The sequence below is a fragment of the Myotis nattereri genome, assembly GCF_964212035.1.
Source record: "Myotis nattereri genome assembly, chromosome: 3".
Taxonomy (NCBI): Eukaryota; Metazoa; Chordata; class Mammalia; order Chiroptera; family Vespertilionidae; genus Myotis; species Myotis nattereri.
Genome location: NC_138077.1, coordinates 178022695 through 178035313, shown reverse-complemented (window position 1 = coordinate 178035313; position 12619 = coordinate 178022695).

The window sequence follows — 12619 nt, the reverse complement described above, 5'->3', positions numbered from 1 at the left end:
GAAAAATTCCTGAATGTTCTTATTAAGGGGCTCCAAGTAGTAGATTGAACTGCAAATCTGCTTTTCTGAAACCTGAATTCAATCACTGCTAAAATGGTTTCTAAAACATAGATGCCTTAAGTTGCAAAAATACAATTAAAATGGTTAAAAAGATTACATTTTTTCAGCATAGACAAAGGAATGTGTCTTCTCTCTAATTACCAGACAGTATAAATTATATTAGTCCATGTGAGAGAATATGAATCTAACATGTTTAACTCAGTCTGTCCATTGTTTTTTTGTTCAAAGCTACCACTTGCTGCACTATTATTGAACTGTGTGTCCAGCACTATAACAGTCCCATATACAGGTAAGCCAGGCATTGTGTATCCTTGTTTTACAGATGAGGAATCTCAGGCACAGAGGTTGAGTACTTGTTTAAGGTTATGTGATTAAGTACCATAGCAGGAATCTGAGGAGTCTACTTGATCCCAAAGCTCATTTTATTAACAGCAACATTCCTTCTTTGCTCCTATTTGACATTTATTTTTTTTATTTCCAGGGCCTGTGTTTTTATTTTCTGAAGCTATCCGACTATTATTTTTTTGGATTATGTGTTTAATCATCATGCTTTTAAAACATTCCTCAACAACAAGTATTCTTTTTCAATCTGCCCTCTGGGGCCATGCTGACCTTTCATTGAGCCATGACTTCAATACAACAGTGGTCTCAAGTGTTTTGCAATAAAGGGCAACTTCCTCTGGCCAAGAATTACCTTACTGGGTCATAGGACATCCAGATTATGCAGGATTTCAAGGCATCCATATATCAGCATAAATCATCCTTAAATATCTGGGTAAAACAAGGTCAGCTCAGTCTTAATTCTTGCTCTAATTTTTGGGTTCAGTCGTTAAGCTGTGATATTCATTGTCAGGAAATTGGTGGGTTTCATAGGAAATTTTTTTTAGCAGTTTGTGTTGTCTGTCAGGGCTGGAGAAGTAAAAGGTGATTCAGTATCAGCCATGTGTCAGGCGTCAGGTGCTGCTCCTTTATTTAATCATCACCAAAGGCCTATGAGGCAAATACTATTATTTCAAGTTTTACAGATGAGGAATCTGAGACTGAGACTGGTCCAAGGTCACCCAGTTCCTAGGTGGTAATTCTGGAATTCAAACCGCAGCCCAACAGATTCCATAGTCGGGTATCTTTTCACAACATGATGTTTGAGTGATTAGAGTAATTTCTCTGGCCTATTGTTTTTCAAACTCTGAAGTGATGAAAGGGATTTTGTGAATTGCTATTGGCATTAAAAATAACAGAATCAAGTAAAAATATTAGAGTACATTTCACATAATAAGAACAATCGTTGTTTTGTGAAACTTCTGTTTCAGTTCTCTGTACACACTCATGTTCCAGTGGTGCCCGAGAATGTGTGACCTGGCTTGCCTTGTAAAAGTGTTTTATCACAGGTAGCAGTCAAGACCCTCTATCCCTGCTCTCTCTCTTGTGCTCTGGTCCAGACACTGGATGTCCTGTAGACTTTTCAAGTTCTCAGGTTTGAAACTGACCTTTTGCTCCACATTTAGCCAGCTTTTACTATTGTCTTTCTTTTAATTTTTGCCAGCCTGCGAGTAGAAAATAGTATCTTCCTGTGGTTTTAGTTAGCATTTTTTCTGTTCACTAATGAGGTTGTGCATTTTTATATGTTTATAGATCATTTGTATTCCTCTGTTTACTTTTATGTGAAATGTCTGCTTATGTCTTTTGCCCATTTTTTTATTGGGTTATTATTATTTTTATTGGCTAAGAGGGAATTCTTTAATATATTTGGATAATAATGCTTTGTTAGCTATTATATGCCAAATTTCTCTACTGGCTTATGGCTTTTTAAAAACATTTTTACAAGTTCCTTTGGTAAACAGAAGCTTTTATTTTTAATGTAATCACATTTATCAATTGTGTGTGTGTGTGTGTGTGTGTGTGTGTGTGTGTGTGTGTGTGATCAGTGCCTTATGGCTTGTTATGGAACCTTTCCTTATATCAAAATTATAAAGACCTTCTTGTATATTTCCAAAGTTTTACTTTTTCCATTGAAGTACTTAATCCTCTAGAATATAGTGTTATGTATGGTGTGAGGCAGTATATATTTTATATTTCCCCCCACAATGGACACCAATATTCCTAGCACCACTTATTAAATAGCCCATCTTTTCCCCATCTCTGCAATGCTGCACTAGCCATGAACCAAGTTTCTGTATATTCAGGAAGGTATCTTGGTTCTCAATTCTGTCATAATGATCTATTTGTCTATTCTTGTGCCATTACATTAATGTCTTAATACTATAGTTTTATAAGGCACCTGGTAGGGCAAAAATTCATTTAAGGTAGGTATAAATCTTTCCAAGTTTCACAAAACAGTTCTTGTTGAAATTTTGGTTGGAATAATTTAACTATAGATTATTTTGGGGAGAATTACATCATTATGATATCAAGTTTTCCTATTCATGAACACAGCAACATTTTTATTTATTTGGTTCTCTTATAAGAAGTCACTTATTCTAAATGTTTCTTTAATCTAAATATGCAATTGGATTTTGCATATTGATGTATTATCCAATCATCTTGCTCTTTAATTAGTTTTTCTTTTCATTTTTTGATACAGACAATTAAAACATCTATGAGTATTTCCTATTCTTATTCTTTTTATTTGTTTTTCTTGACTTATGTTGGCTAGGGTCAATACTGAGTAAGGAATCATCTAGTTCCTTCCTCAAAGAAAATGCTTCTAACACTTTACCTTTAAGTATGTTTTACTATAGGTTTTTGTTTTAATAGTTATTTTTTCCATCACCATTAACCTTTCTTATAAGCTCCTACACTTCCATCACCACTCTGCCACAATTACTACACTGTTGTCCATGTCCATGAGTTCTTTCTCTTTTGCTCAATCCTCCATCCATCCCCACCCAGACCCCAACCCACCCCCAACAGCTGTCAGCCTGCTCTCTATCTATGAGTCTGTCTCAATTTTGCTTGTTACTTCATTTTGTTCATTATATTCCACACACGAGTGAAATCATATGGTACTTGTCATTCTTTGACTGGCTTATTTCATTTAGCATAATGTTCTCCAGTTCCATCTTCTTACACCATACACAGGAATAAACTAAAAATGGATTAAAGACTTAAATGTTAGACTCAAAACCATAAAATCCCAGAAGTAAACATAGGCAGTAAAATCTTGGACAATTCTCATATTAATATTTTTTTTTCTCTGATATATCTTCTCAGGCAAGGAAACAAAAGAAAAAATAAACAAAAAAATAAACTACATCAAACTAAAAAGTTTTTGCACAGCAAAGGAAGCTATCAACAAAATGAAACCCATAGAATAGGAGAACATATTCACCAATTATCCAAAATGTATAAAGAACTTATAAACTCAACACCAAAAAAACAAATAATCTAATTTAAAAACGGGCAAAAGACCTAAATAGACACTTCTCTAGAGAGGACATACAGATGGCCAATAGGCATATGAAAAGATGCTCAATGTCACTAGTCATCAGAGAAATTCAAATCCACAATGAGATATCACCTCACACCTGTAAGAATGTCTACCATCAAAAAAAAAAAAAAATAAATAAATAAATAAAAATCAACAAACAAGTGTTGGCCAGGATGTGGAGAAAAGGGAACACTTGTTCTCTGTTGGAGGGAATGCAGATTGGTGCTGCCACTGTGGAAAGCAGTATTGAGTTACCTCAAAAAATTAAAAATGACCCAGTGATTCCACTTCTGGGAATTTATCCAAAAAAACTTGAAATACTAATTTGAAAGAATATATGCACCCCTATGTTCATTGAAGCATTATTTACAATAACCAAGATTTGGAAGCAACCCAAATGTCCATCAGTAGATGAGTAGATAAAAAAAGCTGTGGTACATTTACACAATGGAATATTACTTGGCCATGAAAAAGAAGGAACTTTTACTATAAGTTTTTGAAAGATACTATTTATCAGTTCCCTTCTACTCCTAGTTTAATAAGAATTTTAAATTATAAAATTTCGAATTTTACTGAACATTTAAAAAATAACAAGAAGTGTTAGGATTTTTATTATTAACTAGAGGCCTGGTGCACGAAATTCATGCATGGGGGTGCGGGGGGGTCCTTTCAGCCCAGCCTGCACCCTCTCCAATCCAGGACCACTGGGTCCTAACCTCTCACCTGCCTGCCTGTCTGATCACCCCTAACTGCCTCTGCCTGCTGACCTGGTTGCCCCCAACTGCCACCTCTGGCCAACCTGGTTGCCCCTAACTGCCCCCCCCCCCCCCGCCAGCATGGTCACCCGTTACTGCCCCTCTGCCAGCCTGGTTGCCCTTAACTGCAACCCCCTGCCGACCTAGTCGCCTCCAACTGCCCCCCCCCCCCCGCAGGCTGGTTGCCCCTTTGCCTCCCTCTGCTGGCCTAGTTGCCCCCAACTGCCCCCACTGCTGGCCTGATCACCCCCAAATGCCCCCCTGCTGGCCTGGTCGCTCCACACAGTCTGCTATTCAGTCATTTGGTCATCCCTCACTACTCCCCCTGCCAGCCCAGTTATCCCACACAGCCTGCTACTCAGTCATTTGGTCGTCCATCACTAACCCCCCTGCTGGCCTTGTCACCCCACTCAGCCTGTTCCATTGTGATTCCATTGTGATGGCCTCTCTCTCTCTCTCTCTCTCTCTCTCTCTCTCTCTCTATATATATATATATATATATTAGGTGAATTATGCTATGAATTTTTAAAATGCTAAATCAAACTTGTATTCATGGGATTAAGAAAACTTTGTCAAGTTTTATTATATTTTTCATTCATTGATGGAACTAATTTGAAAATGTGGCATTCATGAATGACAAGAGCTGGTAATTTTTATTTTTTATTCTATTTCTATCTGGATTTGGTACCAAGATTATAGCTCCATAAACTAGTTGGGAGGGTATTCCTTTTTCTGTTCTCTAGAAGAGTGTTTGAGTAATGTTGGAATTACTCAACATTATGTCTGTTCCTTGAGTGTTTGGTAGAATTCACTTGTAAACTATCCATTGGAGCCTGAAATTTTCTTTGTGGGAAGATTTAAAACCAGTTTTCAATTTCTTTAATGGTTATGATAGTATTTAGGCTTTTTATTTCATTTTAAGTCAGACAAAATGAATGAGTACCTAAAAAATATAAAAATAAAAGGAGGTTAATTTTTAGCATTGCATACTTCAATTAAGGGGAAGAAATCTATGAGTATTATCAAATAGAAAAGGAAATCCTGGTATTCTAAGATACCTCTAAAAATTATATTATCAATCGTAAAGGTACACGTAAAGTCAAGATGTGGGATGTGTCACAAAAAGTTGTGAGTCGCTCTTACCCTATGTATAACTTCTAAATATATAAAAACGAGTCGGAAGAATCTTTGGATGTAGAATCTATACAGACATAGGGAAACTGATTATGAAATATAATAAGTGGTCAATAGGGTGGGGGCACATGTAGGCTATTATAGGTAGATGATTTTTATGTGTTTATTTAATGTAATATGTCTTTCTTTCTTTCCCCCTCAAGAAGGTGTAATTAATCAGTGGTATGCCTCAGCACCAGTGACCTCTTAGAACTAAGGAAATATGGTCTTTGTTATTCATGACAATGCCTTATTTTTTCTCATCTCTATCCTTGTGAGTAGTTTCCTCTCTTTCTTCATTGCCTGATGAACTTCTACTTCTTTTTAAGACACAGTTCAAATTAGTGTCTTCTGTGACAACTCTCTGAATGTCCTCCATGTACTCATAAAACCCACACTATCAATAAGAAAAATAAATCCTTACAGAAATAACTGTTCCGAGTTTTTGAGTCATTCATCACTACTACGTTGTGAGCTCCTTGCAAAGGGGCCATGTCATAATCACTTCCAGGTACCCTGAAGATAGTGCAATGTCTTACACATAGCAGACAATTATCTTTCAATAATGTTTATTAGAAGAATAAGATGTGCTTTTGGTCATCTCCCACTTCCTTGATTCTTTCATAACTTATCTGTATGTCATCAGAGATCCACATCAGACATGAAACTGAGTGTAAAATCTTAGCAGATCATTTCTCTTCCTCCTCTGAAACCCCTCATTATCTGGCTATTCAAATTGGTAGCTGGAGGATGAGTAAGGGTTGGTGGAAGGCTTTTATATCTTTCCTGTTTTCATTCTGAGCAAGGTTTCATTTATTCTTGTCTGGTCTGATGCTGTTGGATTTCATCCCTGTGGGCCTCCCGGTAACCAGACCTGTGGTGTAATCTTACACCTAATTAGACAATCATGCAGCAAGCCCTGGCCCCTGCCATTTGAGAGATGATTTATTTTTCTTTGTTGTGCTCAGGAAAGTAGAGACTGGAAACTTTTTTGAGAGGTCAAGCAACTCTTTCCCCTGCCCCCCAATCATGTCCTCCCAGCCCCCTGCCTCCTTTGGCACCTCTCTCTGGAGACCCTGCAGTAGATGTAGGTGGGTGGAGGAGTCTCCCTCTGTGGCCTTCGGAGGGAGCCAGGATTATACCTCTATCCTCACTGGAGCTTCCTTCACATGGTTCTGATCGTAGCATTCTCCTACTGAAGATCAACAGAAAGTTCCACAAAACTTTCCAGTTTGTGGAGTCAGTCCTCAGGGTGCTGTTCCTGTTTTGTTCTCTAACCTTACTTCTCAGACTACAGATTCATGGAGAAAAATGCCATACAACTGGAAAGTTGTGTGATTCTTTTAGTGAGAAATATGAATAATAACAACTTCATATCCTGCAGAGAAGTGTGAAAACTGGATAGAAAAGGAACTCACTTCAAGGAAAGCAAGTTGGTGCATAAAACTGGTCTTCAACACAGGTTGGTGGTCAGTGGGGACTGACGGACTGAGCAAAGTTCAGCACAGGATCTTTGAAACTACCTTCTGGTGTGAGTTAAGGGAATTGTGTGACGTTCCAAGGAAGATGGGGACTGTGGGGAACTGAAAGATGGAATCAGGTTAAAGAGTAGAGTCACTAGAGATGCTATTGTGTCCCAGTAAAATCTGGTGTTTAATACACATGGGAGGAAAGTACTTTCCCCACACTAGGATGAGAACAGGAGCCATGTAAGTAGTAACTGTCAGAGTGAGATGGATAACCTGCTCCGAACAGTCACACCCACACTGGAAAGACAATCAAATTCTGCCTAAGATTCAGCCACATGTGCCATTCCCTGTCTTAGATCAGTTCCTTGACTACTAGTTGTACCTGCTTCCAAGCTGCTTCTAATCCTCCTGGTCTGGACTTGATGAAGTTCTACTTTTTCTGCCTATCTCACTTGGCTGGTTTGACACTGGACCCCACTTTCTTGGCTCTGATCCCAGGACCTCTAAACAGTAATTCTGGTTATCTTCCTGGTGAGCATCTGGCTCAAGGACAGTTTGCATGCAGAAGGAGAGCTGAGACAACCAGATTGTTCCTTGAAAGAGACTCAAAGGATGTAGTCAAGCAGTGATGAGTGGTTGAATTTTAGGCTAGTTATGTACATGTGGTGACCAAGCAGAGAAATCTGGAGGGCAGAGAGGCTGGGAGACTCTAACAGGCTCACATAGAGGTAAAGGCAGTATTGGTCCTTGTTGATGTTCTATAGGTTCATATCCTCCAATCTAGCTTTTATGTTTTGTTTGCATGCAATATCCACGTACCCACTTTACTACTACTCTGGTTTTCTTTTTTTTGTTTATTGTGAGGACATATTGCCCTCACAAGCAGAGCCCTAACTTGGAGTCAGGATTTGGGGTGGGGTGGAAGGCTATCCATCAGGGGGCTGGAGCACCAGAAATGAAGTTTGATTTCTGCACAGGGTGAGTTTTGGAGGAACAGTTTGGCAGAGAGCAGATGCCATGAGTAGTTGAGGAGGAAGGCTGCTGTTGTCTTTTGGGACCAAGACAGCCACCATGGGGAACCCTCCCCCACCCCAATTAGAGAGGAAGGGCTGGATGGAGCTTCCATCCTGGAGCTTGAATCATTTTTTTGACACTCTTCCCCAGACTGGCATGCCTAGGTAAACTCCCAATAAATGCCAGTATTAATGTGCCAGGCACTGGGTAAATGTTTTCTATGCATTAATTTGTGAAATCTCACAATATTTTGAAGTATGCCTTACTATAATTTCCATTTTACAGATGATGAAACTGTAACTTGGGAAAGCCGAGCTACCTGCCCCAAATCACATGGCAAAAGTGGTGGAGCCAAGGCCTTAAAGCAGGTCTCCACATGCCAAAGCCCATGCTCGTTAGCATGACTTTATGCCTCCTTTGTACACGTGTGTCACAGCATGCTGTTTGCAGCCTGTCTGATGGCTCTGCCGTGTTCAAAAGACTGCTCTGAAAAGGCACATAGTTTCCCATGCCCCGCGCCTCTCTCCACAGCCAGGTTCTGCTGGATCCCAGAGGTGCTTGTTGACTGCTCCCTACGAGTGCTGCCAAGAGGCATTACCAAAATGTGAAATGATTTTATTCTGAGGGAAAAAAACATGAGTAATAAGAACTGGATTCCAAAAGCAACAAGCTTTTGGACTATTTTTTGTTCTTCAAGAAATGTTTTACTTGAAAGGGCAAAGCTCTGAAGTTGCTGTTTGAAGTTCAGACTAGTTTTTCGACTTACAAACTTTAAAGGATGAGAGTAGAATTCAAATTTGTGGGATGCATACAGTCCCTGTTACCCTGGGAAGAAGGGATGATTGATATGAGCTGCAATATAAAGGGGAGCTGGGATGCATTGTCTTGGCTGCCCTGATGCTTAGTTCCCCCAGTCACCAAAGTAGCTTCAAGTTTCTCAAGGGAGGCAATTTCTTACAATTTATTTCACTGTAATTTCCAAAGCTGTGGTTAGTCACGGAGGTAGCCTGGGTGCATTGGAGCTACTTGCATGGAGAAGGAACTTGACCAAGATCCTTATTTTTGCTGAGCCTCAGCTGCTCCTGCAAAATGAAGACAATGATACCCATTGGGCCACATAGAAGGGGAAATAAAATAAGGGATGTAAAGGTTCTTGAAACTGTAAAGGGCTCTTTAAATGTAGGGGATTATTATCATACATTCTTCTAGGCCATGTTTTTTTTTTAATTTTTTTTTTTTTTATTAAGGATGTGGTTTTGGCATGCAGAGATGGCAGCAAAGGACATTCATTCATTCAAGAAATATCTATTGTCATCTAATATATTGCTCATCACTGTATCTGAAAAGCCAACCACAGTGACTAAGATCAATGCAGAGCCTTCCTTACTGGGCTGGAGTCTGGCTGGAGACACAATTCATTGTTGCTGGAGAAATACTTCATAATGAAAGATCCTGACAGACTTGGAGATACATAGGAGAACACAGAAGTGTCTTCTCATCCAGGTTTGGGGAGTAGGAAATACTTTATATTCTGGTGCTTTTATGGGTTAGATTGTCTCCCCCTAATTTATGTGTTGAATTCCTAATCCTCAATAACTCAGAATGTGACTGTATTTAGAGATAGAGTTTTTTAAAGGTAATTAAACTTAGGTCACATAGGTGAGCTCTAATCCATTATAACTTCTATCCTTATAAGAAGAGGATATCAGGACACAGAGATGCACAAGAACAGATGAAGCACTATGTGAAATCAGGGGGTAGAGATAGCCATCTGCAAGCCAAGGAGAGCGGCCTAAGAAGAAACAGCCCTGCCAACACCGTGATCTTGGATTTTAGCCTCCAGACCTGTGAGAAAATGAATTTCTGTTAAGCTACCCAGTCTATGGTACTTTGTTATGGCAGCCCTACCAAACTAATACAGTAGGCCTCCCTCACCCATGGGAAATACGTTCCAGGACCGCCCCCATTGAATGCCTGAAACCACAGATAGTACCAAACTCTATCTATACTATGTTTTTTTGCCTATACATACTTATGATAAAGTTTAATTTATATGTTAGGCACAGTAAGAGATTAGAATAACTAAAAATAAAGTCAAACAACTACAATAATATACTTTAATAAAAGTTATGTGAATGTGGTCTCTCTCTCAAAATATCTTATTGTGCTATACTCATCCTTCTTATGATGATGTGAGATGATAAAATGCCTTATGAAGTTGAGAATGTTCACCTTTTTACTTAAAGGAAGCACTTTACAACTTCTCTTAAGCATATCCCTACTGTTATACTTTGGGGCCATTCTTGAGTAAAATAAGGGTTTCTTGCACAGAAGCATCTAAGATACTGTGACAGTTGATACAATAACTGAGGTGAGAAATGGGCAGGCAGTGTGGATATGCTGCACAAAGGGAGGATTCACGTCCAGGGTGGAAAGAAGTGGGACAACTTGAGGTTTCATCATGCTACTCAGAATGGCATGCAATTTAAAAGTAATGCATTATTTATTTCTGGTATTTTTTATTTACTATTTTCAGACCACAGTTGACTGCAGGTAACTGAAACCATGAAAACAAAACCACAGATAAGGGAGGACTATTGTATAGGTACTGAGTAGACACTGAAAAATATTTATTGAGTAAATAAGTTAATGAAAATGATACTTCCATGGATAGCAGTTGCCAGGCTAAGGGTGAGTGTAAGTGGGGAAGAAGGATGGCTAGAGTAGTCCTGGCAAAGGGAACAGTCTATGAAAGGCATGGAGACTTGTGAGAATGAAATGTATTCAGCACAACTATAGCACAGAGAACATGGAGTGGTGACATATGAAGGTGGAGGAGTAGTCAGGGACCAGGTCAGGTTTGGCTATGGAAGCCAGGCTGAGTGATTAGAATATCACTCAGTGCCCTACTGTCCCAGATAAGATGCACTTACACATTTTTTGCATGTGTTGTTATGCAATATGCAATTCAATGAAGACTAGTAACCTAACTGCAAGGACCTGTGCAGTTGAATTATTTCATTCAAGCTTCACAACAAACTTATGGAGTTCTGTTATCCCATTTTATAGATGAGGAAATGGAGGCTCAAGCAGATTGAATAATTTCCCTAAGGGCAAATGACTAGGAGGTAACAGAGCAGGATTCAGACTCACTTAGTTGAGAGTATGGGTCTCTCAGGATAGCTGTTAAACCTCATCAGGATGTACCTAGCTCTGGCCAGGGAGCATCTCATGGGGTCCTCAGAATTTGAGTTAGGAAGTTGTCATGAGTGAAGGCCTGTTTTCTGCATGGGATGTATCTGTGTGGCTGTGTAGGTGTGTGAGTATGCGCCCAGGGGCATCTGTGGCTGGATTACATGAGAAGAGTCTTTCTTTCGTGGACAGCAGGATTGGAAGGGAATCTTCCTGCTGGGGTGCATGGTTGCTGTCAGGGAGACAGGAAGATGCCATCACTCCAGGCAAATCAGCAGCAACATCACTGGAAAGTCCACTGTGACCTGGGGCAAGGAAATATTGCCAGGATGTCAGTGGGAACATTTTTCCTCGCCCCTCACCTTTCCACATTGAAGGGCCTGCAGCAAGACCATGGCTCTGGCCTCTTCTCACTCCTTCCTTCTCTTCATGGGCGAGAAGAGTGCCCTCAAATGGTGGGTGTGGAGCCTATCGGCCTGCCTCCAGGGAGCAGATATTCTGGTCTGTCCTGAGCCAGGCCTAGGCAGCTTGCCCTTCTGGGAGCCAGCAATGTCCAGTATCCCTGTGCCAGGTGGGTGAGTTTAATCTTAGGCTAAAGTGTGCTTGACTAGCCCTTTTGACCACATCTCAAGCCCAATCCTCCAATCTAGCTTTTATCAGCATGTTTTTCTCTACATACATCTGGCTCCCATGTTTCTCTTAGTTGGCTCTGACTTATGAGAAGAAAGGCACATTATTTTCTGGTCCCCTAAAAGTTCTATTGCATCAGATTAATGACAGATGCTGAATGTGGGCACAGGGTGTTCAGGCAGTGGAGGACAGAGATGCTCTAGTTAAGTGCCAACCTGTGCATTTCCTGCTACCCGTGTATGTTTCCCAGAAGGTTTTTGGAGCATGGGGATTTTGAGACCTTAGCCTGTAAGCCACCTGAAGATTTATTTTTAGGTATTTTCCCCATTAAATATTTTTGATTCCTTTATATAAAAAATGTTGGTAAGAGAGTTGGATGATACAAGGAGTGTTTTGTAAAACAGTTATGGATATGAGTACTTTGAAAAGCAGGGGTTGGAGAGAGGGTATATCTGTTGTCTATCACCATAATCAGTGTGTGTAACAACCAATCAATGCAAAAGACATCAATGCATTTGACGATAAGCATAGTTCTCTGTCAGGAGCTAGCTGGGTAGTTTTGCTGATCTTATCTGGGCTTGATCACATGTCTGAGGTTGGCTGACAGTTGGCTGATACAGCACGGCCTCAGTGGGGTGACTGTTTTGCTCTGAGTGTCTCATTCTTTTGCAGACTAGCCTGGGCATGGCCTTAGACAATGGCAGAGGTGCAAGTGAGCAAGAAGAAACAGGTAGGCCTCTGGGTGCTAGGCTCATTCCTTCTACCTGGTTATATTGGCTAAGGTGAGTCACGTGGTGTACAGAATATACTCTGCTTTTATGAGAAAAATTCCAATTCTGAAATGACAGGGAGGAGTAAAAATGGGGGCCATCAATGCAATCAATCTAGCACAACAGGGA